A 19,880-nucleotide genomic window follows, 5' to 3' on the forward strand; every position below is an offset into this window, starting at 1 on the left:
TTATGGGGGACTGGGGACATCCCTCAGGGGACTGGTGACACGTTACTTGAGACTGCTAGAGATCATTGCCATTACAGCCTCTTTACAACTTCCCCAATTACTTGTGCCACATTTGCCATTTTAAAAGAGCAGAGAAAAAAAAAAAAACATAAAAAATTGAAAATTCCTACTGGCATGGCCAAAATGTAAGCAGTGTATGGCCCTGTCAGCACCGCTCCATTCAACAAAAGTTGATCAATTTACTTGTCAAAGGATCCCACTGCCAGGGCCAGTACAAAAATTGTTGTCTACACAGGCGAAGGTGCATTTTGATACGTCATTGGCTCCCGCGGCTGTCAATCAAAGTTAGTAAGCCAATCAGGAGAGAGAGAGGCGGTGCCGAACAGCAGCTCTGAGTCTGAATTGACACACAGAGCTGCAGCTCGGCTCGGGTGCGCCCATAGCAAGCTGTTTGCTGTGGGGGCACTCGATAGGAGGGAGGGGCCAGGAGCAGCAACAAGGGACACTAGATGAGGAGGATTCAGGCTGCTCTGTGCAAAACCAACTGCACAGAGGAGGTAAGTATACCATGTTTGTTATAAAAAAAAAAAAAAAAAAAAACAAGACTTTACAATCACTAAGGTGAAAAACCTTTTCTGCATCAGCTGTCCCTCAGACCCCCCCTTTTTCTTACCTGAACCTGATCGTTCCAGCAACGAGCATGAGCCCAGCAGCTCCAGCCGCTGTTTCGGGTCCTCTTTGGATAGATTAATAATCAAATCCAGTGACACGGGAGCCCGGAGCACGCCCACACAGGTGCCCCTATGGAAAGCGGCTCTCTGTGGGGGAACCCGATAAAGAGGAGGAGCCAAAAACGATCCTGGGGCACCCCAGAAATAGAGGATCTGGGCTGCTCTATGCAAAAACCTTGCACAGAGCAAGTAAGTATAACATGTTTGTTTTTAAAAAAAAAGAAACTAGACTTTACAATCACTTTAATTATCACTTAGCTGATGCACCTGCAGGGCTCTAATGAGGAAAATTGCAGGGCCTGCATTTTTGTTGCAGGGGATGCCTGAAATCTGAGTAAGTGCAGACTTCTGGGAAAATCAGTGAGCCAATCACACAAGCAGGAAAAGATGTAACATTTTGTGTACAGAACACCTCCAGGTAGCCATATTGCGTTGCATTTTACAGAAAATTACAGAGCTGCAGATTGAAAAGGAAAGGTCATTTCTAAAGTGGTAGTAAACTGCTGTTTTTTTTTTTTTTTGGAAGGTAAAGCCATAATGTGCAAGTATACATCACATACTAGCACATGACGTGAAACTTACCTTACAACGAAGCCCTCCAGCGGCGCGCTGACACCGCTGACAGGGCTTCCATCTTCACCAGTCTTCCTTCCAGGTTGGCGGGCTCAGGACCTTTAATTGGACGATCTGTGATGACATCACTCCTGTGCATGCACGGGAGTCGCCATTCACGGCACAGGGCTCTGAAAGAATGGCACAGTATACAGTGCACATTTAGGAGATACTGTACCTATAGGTAAGCCTTACTATAGGCTTACATATAGGTAAAAATTGTCTATGGGAGTTTACTCCCACTTTAATAACATTCAATTACAATATGACTTGTGTCACAATTGTATACGCTATATTATTATTTTTTTTATTTGTTTTTTCCCCCCACCTAACTGGAGTTACCCCCCCCTTCCCTACTCGGCTCTATGCCCTTGGAGGACTGGAGCAACATCTGACATCACTTCCGCCTCTCGGGCATAAACAAGGGATTTTTTTTTCCCTGAAAGGCAAAATGTCTTTCTTTTTTTTTTTTGCTTTTAAAAGGTCAAAAAGACCCCAGATCTCTTAATAAAGAGGCCCTCTCATGTCTATTTCTATTACAAAGGATGTTTACATTCCTTGTATAATAGGAATATAAGTAATATTAAAAAAAAAAAAAAAAAACATCAAAGGGACAGTGTAAAATTAAAAAAGTAAAATAAATTAAAAAATTTAAATGTAAAGTGTTCCATTTCTCGCATGCAGAAGTGAATGCATACATAAGTCTTCCCGCATATGGAAAAGGGGCTCCAACCACACATGTGTGGTATCACCGCAATCGTTAGGGTGAAAGCAATAATTCATACTAGACCTCCTCTGTAACTCTAAACAGGCAATCTGTAAAAAATTTTAAAGCGCCCCACATGGATATTTTAGGGTACCGTAGTTTGTCACCATTCCACGAGCGTGCACAATTTTAAAGCGTCACATGTTAGGTATCTATTTACTCAGCGTAACATCATCTTTCATACAAAAAAATTGGGCTAACTTTAATGTTTTGGATGTTTTGGTTATTTTAAACTCAATAAAGTGTATTTTTTTTTAAAAAAAAAATTGCATTTGAAAGACCACTGTGCAAATACAGTCTGACGTAAAATATTGCAATGACTGCCATTTTATTCTCTAGGGTCTCATATAAAAAAAAAATATATATATATATATATATATATATATATATATATATATATAAAATGTTTGGGGGTTCTAGCATTCTAGCATCTAGTGATTTTCTAGCAAAAAATACTTATTTGTACTTGTAAACAACAAACGTCAGAAAAAGCCAGGGTCAGCAACTGATTAAAGCACCACGCTGTGCCCGGTAGAAGCGAGGGTGCAGCCGTTAGGGAACAGAAGTCTGTTATGTTACAAATCCTGAGTCCCAACAAGTGGCTGGGGATTCAGATTATTCCACCTTCGTCCTACCGCCTTTCTTATAGGAAAGATTTCCCTTTGCTTCCTATCCCAAAGTCAAAACAGGAAGTGAAGGAACATCTCCCCAAAGCAATAAGAACCCATCTTAGATGGTTTTGACTGGAACAGGTTCCCATATTGGAGAATTTCACCAAAGTGATATCTGTAAAATCATGGATTTCTTATCAATTTCTATCATGTGATGATGGTCAATGGGACAAACAGAGGGGGGAGGCTCCCCTTCGCAGGGACAGACAGCAACAATAAAACTGATTAGGGTTTGCTGATGCCATCCAAAGCTAATAAACAATATATTGGCTTTAAATATACCTAGCAATACAATCAATAGCAGAGAACGACCACTGTATATGTAATACTCACTATGCAGCCTTGTTCAATCGTCTGAGTCCTGTGTCACTTCTGCAGCATTCACCCATTTGTCTGTAAAAATGGTTAAAAATATATTTTTAATGGTGTACATCAATCAAAAATGCAATAGTGCTCTCTAATGCCAAACAACTGTTAGGTTCCTTTCACACGGGCGTTCTGCCCGACGGACTCCGATTTGCTCAGCAAGGGATCAATCTGCTGACTGTGCAGAGATGGACAGAGTTCTGCTCTCCTATATGGGAGATCAGATGAAAACAGTCAGCCTGTCTGATTTCATCCAATTCTATCCGATCTGATCTGCCAGTCGGATGGAAAATAGGGTTACCATCCATCTGGATTTCACAGACAGGATCAGACAGCAGCGGGTGTCAGCAGACATGTCACCTCTGACATCCGCTGCCCCATAGGGGTGAATAGTGCATCAGGCGGACCTGATCGGAAAGCCTGTGTGAAAGGGTCCTTATAGTATTAACCACTTGCAGACCACCCACCGCATATATACTGCGGCGGGCTGGCTCGGCTGCATGAATCGCCATACCTGTACGGCGATCCGCGGGAACGCTCCTGGGGGTGAGCCATGGGACCGGCGGCACACCCGTGATCGCTCCCCGCTGAGAGAGAACAACAGTCAGCTGTTGTAAACAGAGTTGACCGTTGTTCTCTCTGAAATGATCACAGAGCGCCCGTGATCCTTCTATATAGGAACACAGGCCTCTGTGATCATTCCACAAGCCCCTCCCCCCACAGTGAGAAAACACTCCCCTAGGCTCACAATTAACCCTTTGATCACCCCTAAGTTAACCCCTTCTCTGCCAATGTCAATATTAGAGTAACAGTGGATATTTTTAGTACTGATTACTGTAGTAATGTCACTGGTCCCCCCAAAAGAGTAAAAAATGTCAGTTAGGGGTCCGATCTGTCCGCCGCAATGTCGCAGTCCCGCTATAAATAGCAGATCGCCACCATTACTATTAAAAAAATAAAATAAAATAAAAATGACAAAAATCTTTTCCCTAGTTTGTAGACGCGATAACTTTTGCGCAAAATAATCAAAATACACTCATTGGGAAATATGTAGCAGAATACAAATTGGCCTAAAAGGATAAAAAAAAAATAGATTTTAAATTTTTTTGGGAATGTTATATAGCAGAAAATGAAAAATATTGTTTTTTATTCAGAATTGTCGCTCTTTTTTTGTTTATAGCACAAAAAAATAAAAATCGCAGAGGTGATCAAATACCACCAAAAGAAAGCTCTATTTGTGGGGGAAAAAAAGGACATCAATTTTATTTGGGTACAGCGTCGCACGACCGCGCAATTGTCCCTTAAAGTAACGCAGTGCCAAATCGCAAAAAATGGCCTGGTCATTTAGGGGGCAAATCCTTCCAGTCCAGAACTGGTTAAAACATGTCTCAGTCATAAATTGTATTGTGTGAATCACAAAACAGATCACTGATTAGTCATCAAGCTATTAGGGCAAATGACTTATAATAAAAGAGAACCTGTCATGCCTATAACATTATGGTATAACATTATGAGGTTGATTTACTAAATGCAAAAAGACTGTGCACTTTGCACAGTGCAGTTGCTCCAGAGCTTAGTAAATGAGCAGAAGCTCTAATAACTTCCATCATCCAATCACGTCCAAGCAAAAATCCTAATCTTTTCATTTTCCTTGCATTTGATTTGGTATTCTTTGTAAAGTGAAACTTCACCTCATTTACTAAGCTCTGGAGCAGCTGCACTTTGCAAAGTTCACAGTCTATTTACCCTTAAATTCCGACCCTATGTGTACAAAAGCAGACTCCTGATATATACCCCTATTATTATTAATCCAGTCCACAGGTGCACTTCAATCAACTTCTCTTTAAGAAGTGACTCAAGGAGTGCGAAAGGCCCCAGACAAGTTTGTTTCTTACAACGAGGTCTCCTCAGTTCCTCAATGTATATGGTAGACATACAAATCTTCCAAAAGTTTACATTCCCGCTCACACATGGCAGGTCTACATTGCCTTTTATAGGCTGAAACCTCACACGGTTATTGTAAACAGGCCTGGGTTAGGCTTGGCAGTGGGTACTATCTGACACCAGGGCCATTTAACTCTTCATCAGATAATCCAAACTTCAGGAAGGATCGCGCCACCAGCACATCTACAGCCAGGAATCCCATCAAACTGCCGTAGGTCATGGTGTAAAAGACTGTTATAGTTGTCTGACATACTGCGAGAGAGGCCAGTGAAATAATCGACTTTGTATAAATGATTGCCAGCTAGTTCCAATATTGCTATACAGTTACAAGGGGGTTGATTTTATTAACGGCAAATGGGCCGTGCACTTTGCAAGGAAATTTGCCCCAGAGCTTAGTAAATGAGATGAAGCTTCCCGTTGCAAAGAATTTAGTAAACGAGTAATGGCGGCGATCTGCGATTTTTTTTGCGGGACTGCGACATTGCGGGGGACAGATCGGACCCCTGACTGACATTTTTTACACTTTTGGGGGTACCAGTGACATTACTACAGTAATCAGTGCTATACATATGCACTGTTACTGTAAAAATGACACTGGCAGGGAAGGGGTTAACTTTATTAGAGAAGGAGGGGTTAAGTGTGTCCCTAGGGGTGTGCTTCTAACTGTGATTGGATGTGGCTAGTGATGTAACAGCAGAGATCTATGGTCCTACATAGCAGGACCGTATGATCTCTCCTGTTACACAGTGGAGAATGACAGGCGGCTGTGTTTACATCAGCCGCCTGCCTTTCTCCCGGTGTAACCGACGATCGCGAGTGACCGGCGGACATCGGGTCCGCCACTCACACGCGCGGGGGGTCCGTGAACGAGCGGGAGCGGGAGCGTGCCTCCGGCGGCGGGCGCTCGCTCCCTAGAGCCTCACAGACTAGCGACATAGACCTACGTCACTTTGCCTGTGAGGGGCTGACCGCCGCCGTAAATAGTCGTTAGGCAGTCGGCAAGTGGTTTTAAGCTAAATATTGTTCCTTACATCTTACCTGTTGCCTTCTGTAAATGTGTGACAGATTAAAACTGGATCAGTAACCTATGGTGGGTAGCTGGATTCCTCAATTAAAAGAAAAAAAAAAACCTAATTGGTGGCTCTGGACACCTGCCCTGTTTCTGCTGCAGTGTTGGTATTGTAACCCCATTGTGAACACCACTGGTGGCAACATTTGGGATCTGCTTACTCTGTCATTACGGTCCTTAGCCAATCTAAGATTCCAGCCAAACAAATAAATACACAGATGGAATACATATAAGAGGGCTGAATTTCTGTCCATTCAGTCCTGGGATTTATACAGCTCTGCCGCACAGCATAGCCTTGTCTGGCAGCACAGGGGACCTGGTTTTTCTCTGCTGTACCTAAATACCATACACTTGTCCCTCCCCAGGCTGTGACTGGACAGTGAATGAAGAAGCAGCAGACTGATGAGCTCACCTCTCTGTCACTCTGTTCTCTCCTACTATCAGCAATGAAACAGATAGGCTCCTTGTGGTGCCTTTTACTCCCCCAATCTATTACCATGTCAGATTCAGGAACTTTACACTGCTTTCATTTAAAGGTAATGTTTAAAGGCATGGCTGGTTTGGCTGTACTTCCCCTATGGATCACAGGAATTCAGTTTGTTTTGCACTCCTGTGACCCATTTTCAGCATACAGCGGGCTGACATCACAGAGGTGGTCCAGGCTCACGCAAGATCGCGACAATGGAGTCGGGATCCCCCCACATGCCTGGACTGTCACCCGGCTCAGCCTCTCAGCTAGCCACTAAGAGCCTGAGCCAGCTGCTCCCGCACCCTCAACAGCCCAGAGCTCAAGTGAGCAGGGGGGGGGGGAGGGGGGCAGGGGGCTGTGAGAACCCAGCGATCTGGGGTTCTGTGATGCTGCATCCACCTAGGTAAAAATTAATAAAAAAAAAAAAATAGTCCATACTTCTCTTTTAATGATGTATTAACCTTCCTAGCGGTATTCCCGAGTGTGACTCGGGGTTAGATTTTAGAGCCAAAAGCGGTAACCCCGAGCCACACTCGGGGTAGCGCTAGGAAGATCGCTGGATCCTGTTAGAGGTTTTACTTACCTTTTCTCCGGGATCCAGCGAAGAATGCGGGGGGTATGCGGCGGCGGATCTTCCTCCCGATCGTCTGCGAGCCCAGGCTTCCGTCTCCGGCGACGTTCGCAGGGGGGTGGAACCGGCGGCAAATTCAAATGTAAAACACACCAAGCACACTGATACCATTCAAAATAAAAAAAATTCACATTACATTGCCCCCCAGTGCCCTTTCCTGCAGTTTTACTGTACTTTTTATGTAATATATATATATATATATATATATATATATACACAGAATATATATATATATATATATACACACACATATATATATATATACGTAATTCTTGTGAATGAGCAGCCCAAACCAACTGTATACATTATATATATATATATATATATATATATATATATATATATATATACGTATATATATATATATATATAAAATATATGTATACATAATATATATATACACATATATATATATATATATAATATAATAAATGTATACAGTTGGTTTGGGCTGCTCATTCACAAGAATTACATGCAGAATAATGGTACCGCTTTTAGCACCTAAAATCCAAAAGAATCACACCGCCAGGGAGGTTAATGCCTTTTATATCTGCCTGAAGTTCAGTTTAAGCCTGGGTTCACACATGAGGTGCAAATTGGCTGCGGATTCGGCGCCGCATCTAAATCGCAATCCATTCATGCAGTCTGATTGGTAAGTGTTTTAAGTTAGGGTCACCTTGCAAATCGGCTTGCAAAACACAGTGCAATTTTCAGAATTGGATTAAATGGGTGAGATCTGATTCTGGTGAGGACAAAAAAAGGTTCCTGCACCAGTTTGGTGCAAATGCGGTGTGATTTGAGCCATGTAAATCCATGGTTCAAATTGCACCCCAGATACGCTGCATGTATTTCGCACAGGAATGTACTGCGATTCCAGTGTAAATTTTATGCAGTGTCTCACACCACAGCAGTGTGAACCCGGGCTCAAACTTATACTATATCTCATAAAGGGTAATATAATCCTCAGATTTTCAAGTCTTAAGTGCAACCTGGTAATGTGCTGTCTAACAATGTTATCATATGCATTTCAGCACCTTGTTTCAGCTGAGTGTGACATGCCTGGCCTGAACTAATCCTGACCATACAAATCAGCTGCAGTGTCCTTGAGTCCAGGCGTCTTATATACAGTTGTGTTTAAAGGTACAGTATTATCCCCCCTGATCTTCTACTTCTACTGCTCTATATGACCAGGTAACCCAGCGGGGACTGACAATCATGTCATCAATGGTGTCCAGACTGATTCCAGATTGATACTTCACTATGTTAGATACACTTCTCAATGTATACAGCTTAAAGTGTATGAAAACTAAAACAATGAACATTTATTATTTGCTCTTTTTGATCTGTTAAACATAAAATTGGCAGCATTTTGTTATATTTGTTTGATAAGTGCAAAAATGTTGAAATAGAGAAGTGTTATTTTGTCTACTCCCTGACCCAGGTAAACCTACAAAAATCTCCTAAACAAGCGTTGTTGGGAGATGTGGTGGAGGGCACCCCGAAACATGCCACGTTTCTGATTAGATTTATATTTGTGGAAGCAAGAATAGTGATTGCAAGGTCATGGAAGTCGGCTGCCATACCCTTTGAATTGGTTAAAGTGGAGTCCCGGCCTATTTTGCAACTTTAGTGATTCCTGGAGTGGTCGCTATGCTGATCAACAATTGGGCATTTTCAGTTTTTTTCGGGGGTCCCTTACCCTATTTTCAGGGCATTTTTGATTGTACTTCCTCTCTCTCCCCCCTCTGTGGCCGCAGCCACCGACATCACATCTGCCTTTGCATTGCATCCTGGGAGCTGTTTGTCATCACTCCCAGGAGGCTGGAATCAGGAAGAATTCCCAGAACACTCCCTGGAATCAGGAAGAAGGACACCGCAGATTACACTGCGGCTTCAGAAGCCCACATCCAAGATGGCCGCGCTCAGACAGCGTTTTTAAAAGTAAGATTTTGACTAAAATCCAATACAGTACACCTTATAAGTGTGAGAATAGCGGTTCTGTAAAGGGCGATGGATTAGTATTATAGGGGTATTTTTAGTTAAAAAAGGTATTTGAGGCCAGAACTCCGCTTTAAGGCAAAATTATCTTGGATGATGATCAATGAACGCTTCTGGTCCATACTCAATGACAAAGTGCAGCTTTTTGGAAAGGTTTGGAGCCCGTAGATTACATATCTGGAAGGGGACCCCCGAACTGGACCATTGTAGGCCACATCGGTGGGCCTACATAGAGCATGCTGGTACCGTCAGGTAACTAGCAGCATATACTCTACTTACATTTGACCTGTACTTATTTTATTCACTCTACAATCTAAAATTTTCTCACAATATTTCTTATCTTATCGTTTCTTCTCCTTTCCTCTCTTTCTTTCCTTCTTTAGGTTGGTCTTTCCCAACACAAATTCTTTGATGTTACCCTATATGCAGAGGCGTAACTAGAACCTTCAGGGCTCGGTGCAAGAAACCATGAAGGGTTCCCCGGACCCCTGGCCAGGGCCCTTCCCTTTAAAGCGGTAGTATCCCGCTTTTTGACACTTTTACCTACAGGTAAGCCTATAATAAGGCTTACCTGTAGGTACAAATAATATCTCCTAAACCGGCACGGTTTAGGAGATATTTGCAGTGCATGCAGCCGCTCGTGCGAGCGGCGCATGCGCTCTGAAGGTCCGGGGGACCTTCAATTATGTTTGCCGGGAGCTTGCCGGAAAATCACTCGGCGCGGGAGTGATGTCATCGCGGCTCCGGCCAATCATCGCGCCGGAGCCGTCTCTTCCGGCCAATCACCGCGCCGGAGCCGCCGAACCCGGAAGAGACGGCGGGGGATCATGGCAGCGCCCGCAGCGATGTCCGGGGGTCCGTGTCGGGGCTTCGTTCTAAGGTAAGTTACACATAATGGGCTAGTATGCAATGCATACTAGCTCATTATGCCTTTGTCTTGCAAGTTTTTTTTTTTTTTGTAAGGGTTTACAACCGCTTTAAGCCAGGAGCTCTTCCCACTGATCCTGGGGCCCTTTACTCTCATTGCGGGGCCCTTTATTAAGGTCCCGCAGCAGGCCCTTTCACAAGTTCCGCAGTGGGCCCCCTTCCTGCCATCTTGAGGCCTCCCCACAGTGGTGAAATGCCAGGGCCCAGTCGCAAGTGTGACCTTTGCCATCCTGGAAGTTCACCCACTGGTGTCAGTAGTTTTTTTTTTGGTATTTTAATTGTATTATTTCTTAGCATATTATTTTAGTTTTTTACAATGTCACTGACTATGATTCGGAAAAGGAAGGAGCTGATAAATTACATATTTACCGACCCCTTCCTGGTTCTCTATTGTGGCACATCCCTTGCAGCAGCTGGCAGGAGAGGGAAGGGAGCACAGTCGGGTGGGGGGGGACAGCACGGGGGGGGACCAGGGGAGCACACAGGGGCCTAGAGACAGCAGAACACAAGTGAACTGGATAGGAGGCATGGCGGGGGCAGCATACAGAGGAACCAATCTCCTCCATCTTCCTCCTGCATCTACAGGAGGAAAAAGGAGGACAGTGATTTCTCTACATGCTGCCCCGCCGCCCCTCCTATCCAGATGTACAGGGGAGCCGCACATCCCCCCTTGAGCATGGGGCCCGGTTGCAATTGCAATCCCTGCAACCCCTGTAGTTACGCCCCTGCCTATATGGTTTCAATTCGTTTTAAAGACTAAAAATGAGACAATGCCTTAGAGTTTATGGGTTGGGGACAATAGGGGACTTGTTTGCATCGTCTACCAATGCTTACCCCAGTGAAGTCCACCCAACTCATGTATGTTCCTTCAGAGCTACTGACAGTGTCTAGTTATATGATTGATTTTGTTCATTTGCCACATTGTCTGTATAATATTGCCCATCTGTTTTTCTATGTTGAAAATTCAATAAAAATATTGAAAGAGAAATGGAGAAGTGTTGTATCCAACATAGATAAAGTGTTACTAAACCCAGGAGCCTGCATTCACTATATCTGGTCTCCAACAGTACACAGAACATGGACATGCAATAGTTTTAGTGAATATAAACTGCTAAATACCTTTTCTCTTCAGCAGTATATAGCAGTCCTGTGACTTATATCAGTATTTAAAGCTTGTAGGAGGCGTTTTCATTCTACTCTGATTGTCCTATGAGGCTAAAAGTCACAAAAAGAATATCTCCTGCACTTGGAAAAATTTCTATGTGCTCCCAATGAGTAGGCTAAGTCTCCATCTTGGTTCTACATGGATAGGTACGGTCTTGCTACCCCCAAAGACTGGGGAGTCCAGAACACTGAAACCCCACTAGAGAAAACACAGGGCGCACTACTTAGTGCATTATCTCAGAACCAAGTATTTATTGAATAAAAAGTGGTAAGTATTATACTCACAAATTCACTACAGTAAAAAGCTCATCACAAATCCAGCATAGATACATCCATGATTCATCCACTAAAGACGCAGAAATAGAAGGTCCAATAGGTTGGCTGCCACATTTCGAGGATTGTCCTCTTCCTCAGAGCCCTTTGTGAATTTGTGAGTATAATACTTACCACTTTTTATTCAATAAATACTTGGTTGTGAGATAATGCACTAGGTCAGTGCGCGCTGTGGTTGACAGTGCAACCTTAGTTCGAGTGAAGGGAACTCTTAAGGCGTCAGCCATTTTGGTCAATTTCATGCTCCCAACTTTGTGGGAACAGTTTGGGGATGGCCTCTTCCTGTTCCAACATGACTGCGCACCAGTGCACAAAGCAAGGTCCATAAAGACATGGATGAGCTAGTTTGGGGTGGAAGAACTTGACTGGCCTGTACATTGTCCTGACCTCAACCTGATAAACAGCTTTGAGATGAATTAGAGGGGAGATTGCGAGCCTGACCTCTCAAATGCGCTTCTGGAAGAATGGTCAAACATTCCCATAGACACACTCCTAAACCTTGTGGACAGCCTTCCCAGAAGAGTTGAAGCTGTTATAGCTGCAAAGGGTGGGCTAGCTCAATATTGAACCCTACAGACTAAAGCCTCGTACACACGCAACGAATTTCCGCCGACCGATCGTCCGTCTTTTGTCCAGAGTGCATGTCTGTTGGTTGGAATGTGCTCTAGAGCCTAGACTGCACACAAATTTTCCCGCACGACAGAAGTGATGTCATGTGTTGGACTGCTTTCTATGTGTTCTTTCATCTCTGAGCATGCCCTGTCTTGCTCATAAGATTTTTCCCCAAAATAGGGGAAAAGTCGGAGTCGGTTGTCGGAAGCACCATACAAACAAGCGGAAAATTGGCAGATCGGTCGTTGGACGAAATTTCTTCTCGTACACACGAGAAGAAATTCGGCCGGGAAATTTCATCCGACGACCGATCTGCCGATTTTCGGCTTGTTAGTATGGTGCTTCCGACAACCAACTCTGACTTTTCGGCTGAAAAAATCCTGGTGTGCAGGCTATATCATTTTTGTCGACTGTCAAAACACTTCCGATTTTCGTCTCATTAGTACAGATTTCGATGGGGAAAAATCTTATGAGCAAGACTAGGCATGCTCAGAGATGAAAGAACACATAGAAAGCAATCCAACACATGACATCACTTCTGAAGTAGAATTCTGTCGTGCGGGAAAATTTGTGTGCAGTCTAGAGCACATTCCAACCAACAGACACCACTCTGGACAAAAGACGGACGACCAGTCGGCGGAAATTCGTTGCGTGTGTACGAGGCTTTAGACTGGGATGCCATTAAAGTGCATGTGTGTGTAAAGGCAGGTGTCCCAATACTTTTGATAATATAGTGTATGTGTCACTTATTTTCATAATTACAACACTTTTAGTAACAAGTCTGGTTACTGTATATTAAGGCCATCTGTGCCAAAATAGTGTTCCTATAGGCTACAGAATGTTATTTAATCCTTTCCATTATCTGTATTTTGGGGGAAAGGTTTTTGCTAAACACACAGATCTGTATCTTTCGCTCTCAGAGCTTCAGAACGCTCTGCAGATGCTCTCTTGTAAAACATTAGCAGATGTGAGTGTCCAAAGCTCACAGATCTAGAACTCCTGCTTCCAGTTGAAAATGTTCATGATGTGCCATTTTCTAAGCTATTTTGGCGACAAATCTTACGCACACTGCATCTCATAACAGAAAACTGTGCTGTTATCATTTAAGGATAATTCTGCCTAAAACCTAAGATTCAATGATGGGTGGAATCCAGAGAATTTAGGTATACTGTGAGGCCTTTAAATTGGTTGTTAACCCACTTTTATGACTTTTACCTATAGGTAAGCCTTTAACCTCTTGCCGACCGCGCACCGTAGTATTACTGCGGCAGGGTGGCTCGGCTGCACAAAATCACATAGTACTACATGATTTTGTGCACGAGGTCTCGGCGGCACGCATGCGCCCTCAGAGTTGCGCTCCCCCTGTGTTTAGACACAGCAGGAGGCGGGCCGCGGGAGGAGGGGCGGCGAATGCCGCCGGCCTTCTGCGATTGTCAGATAAACTGACAGAAGACCCGCCTGCTTATGTAAACAAAGCAGGCGAGTCTTCTGTCAGACAGGCAGAGAGAGAGATGAGAAGTTTCAGCAAAGATCTCTCTGTGCCTGTGACAGAGCACCCCCCCCCCCCCCCCACCACAGTGAGCAAGCATATTTAGGCATACATTAACCCCTTCGATCACCCCCAGTGTTAACCCCTTCCCTGCCAGTGTCATTTATACAGTTACAGTGCATAATATTTAGGCACCCTCCTTTGCTCGTTCCTGAGATGGACTATGGGATATGCAGTGTGCATAGAGCAGTGCATATGATCACAATTAATGTGCACTGCTTGTTCCAAAAAATGGAAGTGAGGAGGAAAAGGAGAGTTCAGGATCTCACGGAGGACATTACAAGGAGACAAGAAAACACAGTTTTTAATAAAAGCTATATTATAGGACTAATAAGAAGTGAAAGTGTATAGATATTCTTTGGGAATAAGGATATTGTTTAGGCTTCATGCACATAGGGCGTTTTTACAGCTGCTTTTAGGAGCCTCAGATCTTTTTTTTTTTTTGGGGCTTAAAAACGCCCTTTTGTGTTATTCTATGGCCTCATGCACACACAGGCATTTAGGAGCTGTAAGTGGCATAGGTATTTTCAAGCTGAATAAAAAACCCAGGGCCTGCGCGTTCTGGAGCAGCAGCGTTAGGCTGTAAAAACGCCTGACGTTGCTAAAGGCTGCATACATCGTTAGGCCACGTCAGACGTTTTTAAGCTGTAGTAGTTGGATTTGAGGTTGGAAAATAGAAGAGGGCAGAGAAAGGCTGCAAAATGCTAACGCTAGCGCTGCTAAACGTGGCTAATACGTGCATTAACACTAATACAAAACGCTTCTAAAAGCACGTTTTTACAGCTTCTTTTTCCTGGCGTTAGAACTGGCTTTGCAGCTCATTTTTCCAAAACGCCCTGTGTGCATGAGGGCTTAGTCTTGCCACTGCCCTGCCCCTAATTTTTTCCTGTCCTTGGAGCTCCCATAAAAAAAAAAAAGAAACGATATGCATACCTTTTTTTTTTCTAGGTGCTGCAGAAAGCAGTATCATGAATGCAGCCCCCATGGAATGGGTCCCTGACATCCTGGGCTCATAGGAAGTGGGTTAAATAAGGCTGGCTCTGATTCAACCCAGAAGAGGAGCGGCACTGCATCGCAAAGCGGTGAGTCTGCAGGAGACAGTGCCGATGGAAGCTACAGGGTGAGTATTGGCGTGAGAAGCTGCTTTTTTTTATACGTAAGGCCAATCAATTCAAATGAAAAAAATACACTGGAGTCCAGTGTTAAGCTACCTACAAACATTGGACATTGCAAGCAGGTCTGGTTGCCAAACAAGTGTTCTTGGGAACAATCATTATACAAATACGACAGTTCACATCAGGAAAATGCGTACGCTTGTGCCTATGGAGGAAGGAGGGGGAGCACTATGGCGCTGGATGTCTTCGGGGGAAAACAACAACGATCGGCCAAGAAAATCCACCCCAGCCAAGCTAACTTTCCCGAAGCAAACTCAGCCAAGGGGCAGATGGGAAGTCTACAGACATACATACGTTTCCCAGATCAACTGTGAGCATTCCCCAGTTCAATTAGTTAAGGCTAAGTTTCTTTTTATGTCTGTTGGAAACTTCAGGCTTCATGCACACACTTTTGTACACTTGGCTTGGGTAAGCTAGTCTCAAAATTGTCAGATTTAAGAAGTGTTTACAAAGCATTTATAAAGCTTTGTGGGGCTTTCTTGAACTCCTTTAGGTGAATATGTACTCATGTCAGCTGATATAAACCAGAACTAAAATGTTAAGCCCCGTACACACGGGCAGAATGTCGGGAGAGAATACCGGCCGACATTCTGCCCGTGTGTATGTCAGTCTGTCCGACAGAAGACAGCCATTCAGAAAACCAGCAGCCGACTGACTCCCCATCATCGGAGTGTTCTGGAGGGGGGTCGTCCCCCTGTCAGAACACAACAGCTCAGCGGTGGGAGATCACTGGCCTAACCCTTCATGGTTAGTACAGTGGCTCCCGACCGGAGCTATCAGGTTTTTTTCAGGTTGCACAAAAAAAATACTGTAGCGTGTACCAGGCTTTAGTGTAGGCATGAGGACTTTCTACTAAAACTCTCTGGAAGCCTTAAAATCTGGGATGCTCTAGTATGTAAATATTGACTTCACCTAGAAAGTCAGCACTTGGTTCTGCCTCTTGACTTCCTAATTGAATTATATGTTAAGGCTCCATTCAAACTTCTACGACTTGTCATGTAACTTTGGACATAAAAGTTGCATGACAAGTTGTTCCCCATGTTTTCCAATGATAACCATTAATTTATATGCGACTTAAAGTTGCAGGTGATTTCAAAGTAGTTCATGCACTACTTTGGTCCAACTTTCATGCTACTTGAGGGTCATAAACTTCAATGTTAACGCTCAAAAGTTGCATATAAGTCGCAGCTGAATGTTACACAATGCAACAGTTGTCCATTATCACTGGTCAAAGCCAAAGTCCTATCAACTCACACCCATCCAAAGTTGCATCAAAGTCACAGTCCAAAGTCATCGCAATTTTGGAGTCGTACAAGTGTGAATGGAGCCTATAATACACTGTTTTTAAGACTCCCTTAAACAGCTCTCTAGAACATTTTCCAAACTTTCCAACTAAAGGGTCAGTTTGATGTCCTTCAGATTTTAGGGGGTTCAGGGAGAGTAAATAATGCCCCATGTTTGGTGTCAGTGGGAGCAATAGTGCCCCATCATTGGTGTTATTGGAAGGAATTGTGCCCCATCAATGGTGTCCAAGGAGGAACTTTGCCCCTTCATTGGTGTCAGTAGAAGAAATAGTGCCCCATCTTTAGTATTAGTGGGAGGAATAGTGCCCCATCTTTGGTGTCCATGGGAGGAATAGTGCCCCATCTTTGGTGTCAGTAGAAGGAATAGAGCCCCATCATTGGTATACTTGGAAGGAATAATGCCCCACCACTGGTGTTATTGGAAAGAATTGTGCCCATCAACGTTGTAATTTGGAGGAACTTTGCCCCTTACTGGTGTCAGGGGGAGGAATTATGTCCTGTTGTTGGTGTATGGATAAAAGAATATTCCCAGGGCGGGATGCAGCCCCAGGCCACAGTTTGGAGACCACTGCTCTAGGAAATAACTGAGCTAGCAACAGCATTCTCATGCCAGTGTACAACATTGGGCATGATCACAGACCCCATCTAAAGTATCCTTAAGCTCAAGTCTGGGTACGGTGGATACAGATCTTAGTGGGAATACTTACTGTAGCGTTAAACACGTTTTTAGCAGACTTCAGCAAGCCTTTTAAATAAAGCATATGCATATAATGTCTTGACTTGCCAATAAAAGGACATGCATTGTTCTGAAATCGAATCATCTCGGATGGCAGTTTGAGTATTTATTGAGAGATAGTGGTATAGACCAGGACCTTCAGGGCTGGTAAACAAAAAACCAACACGCTTGTAGCTTTAAGGGGGAGATCTATGGATCCCCAATGCGTTAGATTTTTGTTTTCTTTTCTGTGGTCATTTACTGAACCAAAAAATCATTGTTGGTTCATTTCTTAGGCGCGTTTACGATTGTGTGGCTGTTGTATTTAGACAGACGCAGATCCCGTGGCTATCTGAATACGTGAACCGTGACCACCTCTGATTGGATGCAGTCACTGCTCAGCCAACAATGTCCCAACTAAAGTTTGTTGGCAACAGGACCAACATCAGCTTGAAATACAACCAATTCCTCCTGGCCAGCTTTACTGTACCTCTCAGGTGACAGTGCCCGTGCATAGTGATTGGCTGTCACATGGGGGATTGAAACTGAATTTGGTAACACTAACATGAGATTTTTGGATAATGTAGTTCTACCTAAGTCGTAATGCACACTGGGTGATTAGCATCGGTACATGGGATCCTGGAGTTTTAGTGAGGGTGGATGGCACAGGAGCACTGTCCAGCTTTCTGCCGGCAGCCTGTAAAACTCTATGAAAGGCTAAAAGCTGCTACAGTTGGATGGGACTGGATGGTGAGTACTATCGTTTCGGGCAGTATGCACCCAGAGATGAATTCACGGAATGCCCAGAATGGAAACATTTGTCCCTTGTGCATACTGCCCATAACAACCAGAGTCTCCTCTTTGTTAAAAAAAAAAATCAACAGCTGGAACATCATTGCTATAGGCAACATAAAAACGTTCCTTTCAGACAGATTTATCCAGGAATTCTTTTGTTTCCTGTCCAGAACAAGGAAAATGGCACAGATTTCTATAGATGGAAAAGGAAGACGGGAACTTTTGGGAGGTCGAATGGATTTCAGCTGATGTTCTCGAGAGGAATAATTATCAAGGCATGCAAATTTCCTTCATAAAGCCAGTGACCTAATCAGAAAATAGAGAGGAAAACGCAGGAAATGATTGAAGCTAATCTCTCCCAGGCTTACCATAAATGCTTTGCAGTAGATTTTTTTCTGCCCAATTACCTCTGTGTACATTGTGTACTGGGGGATATCTCTGTGCATCTTTGGGAATATATTAAAAGTGGAAGATTATATTCTGGATTTACTATACAGGCGATGTTGCAAATGGGTCAAGGTTTCCAAAACAATGGGGTAAACTGAGGAAGGAGCTTCGTTCCCAAGAAATGAACTGCTTGTGTTGCCCCATAGCCACCAAACAGATTGGGTCCTACACTGGAACATGACAGCTTGGAAAGAGAGGTTAATTTACCAAATACAAATAGGCTGTTTACTTTTTCAGGAAATGTAAACTTTGCAAGAGAATTATTTCGTAGCTTAATAAATGTGGTAAAAATCCACTTTGCAAAGATTACTCAATCTAGTGTTTCTAAACCCCTTTTCAGTAAATGCACCCTTTAAAATTATGCACAATCTCCAGGCACCCCATTCTAAAATGTAAAAGGAACTAATGGCTTTACATAATGCAGTGGCATCAACACACATAGGGCACCCAACATTAGAAATGGTTTATTTTAAACACCTTTGCACACTAGTACTGACTAGTATTCCAGTGTTTCTCCTCTCTCTCAGTTTCCTCCCCTCATTCAGCTAATGTGACCCCAGTAAAGATTGGAGAAGAGCAAACAAGGACATCCTCAGGTGCTCAATGTCTTCCTTATTAATTTATGACATTGTCATTCATTTGAAACAGCTGGCTCACACGGTGCCCAAGGTTTAATGGCGGACAAATAAAACCTGTGGCTTTGTGTAAGAAAAAAATGCATGCCTTTTGTTTCACTTGACCCTCCCTTCTAGATTGTAAGCTCTAATGAGCAGGGCCCTCTAGTTCCTCCTGTTTTGAACTGTATTGTAACTGTATTGTCTTCCCTCACATTGTAAAGCGCTGCACAAACTGTTGGCGCTATATAAATCCTGTATAATAATAATAATAATAATAATAATGTGAGATCCACCTGCCAGCATGCAGACATTTTTGGGCAATTTGAGGCATTTTTTTGCATTTTGCCAAGGCACCCTGGTTAAAAAAAGCTGACTCAATCACATGCAAAGAAAATTGAAAAAAGGATTTTTGCTTGGCGCACGACTAGATGATGGAAGTCAGCAGGGCTTAACCTCATTCAGACAAGTGTGTCCTGCTTACAGTCAAGCATGGTGTTGAGAGTGTCATGGTCTGGGGTTGCATGAGTGCTACCGGCACTGGGGAGCTACAGTTCATTAAGGGAACCATGAATGCCAACATGTACTGTGACATACTGAAGCAGAGCATGATCCCCTCCCTTTAAAGAATGGGCCGCAGGGCAGTATTCCAACATGATAACAACCCCAAACACACCTCCAAGAAGACCACTGCCTTGCTAAAGTAGCTGATGGTAAAGGTGATGGACTGGCCAAGCATGTCTCCAGACCTAAATCCTATTGAGCATCTGTGTGGCATCCTCAAACAGAAGGTGGAGGAGCGCAAGGTATCTAACATCCACCAGCTCCATGATGTCATCATGGAGGAGTGAAGGAGGACTCCAGTGGAAACCTGTGAAGCTCTGATGAACTCCATGCCCAAAAGGGGTAAGGCCACATAAAATATTGACACTCTGGGCCCAATTTGGACATTTTGACTTAGGGGTGTACTCACTTTGGTTGCCAGCGG

The 19,880-nt window shown here is 43.7% G+C and overlaps 1 protein-coding gene across 2 annotated transcripts in view; it reads right to left on the reverse strand.

Moving 5' to 3' along the window:
• The window catches only part of CDON (cell adhesion associated, oncogene regulated), a 208,747-nt gene that overhangs the window by 176,072 nt on the left and 12,795 nt on the right, over nucleotides 1–19,880 (reverse strand). For both annotated transcript variants that reach the window (XM_082273421.1, XM_082273423.1), the window contains exon 2: nucleotides 3,114–3,173. The gene's annotated coding sequence lies outside the window, so the exon portion shown is untranslated. The remainder of the gene's footprint in view (nucleotides 1–3,113; nucleotides 3,174–19,880) is intronic.

The sequence above is a fragment of the Pelophylax lessonae genome (assembly GCF_965119305.1).
Source record: "Pelophylax lessonae genome assembly, chromosome: 12".
NCBI classification, from domain to species: Eukaryota; Metazoa; Chordata; class Amphibia; order Anura; family Ranidae; genus Pelophylax; species Pelophylax lessonae.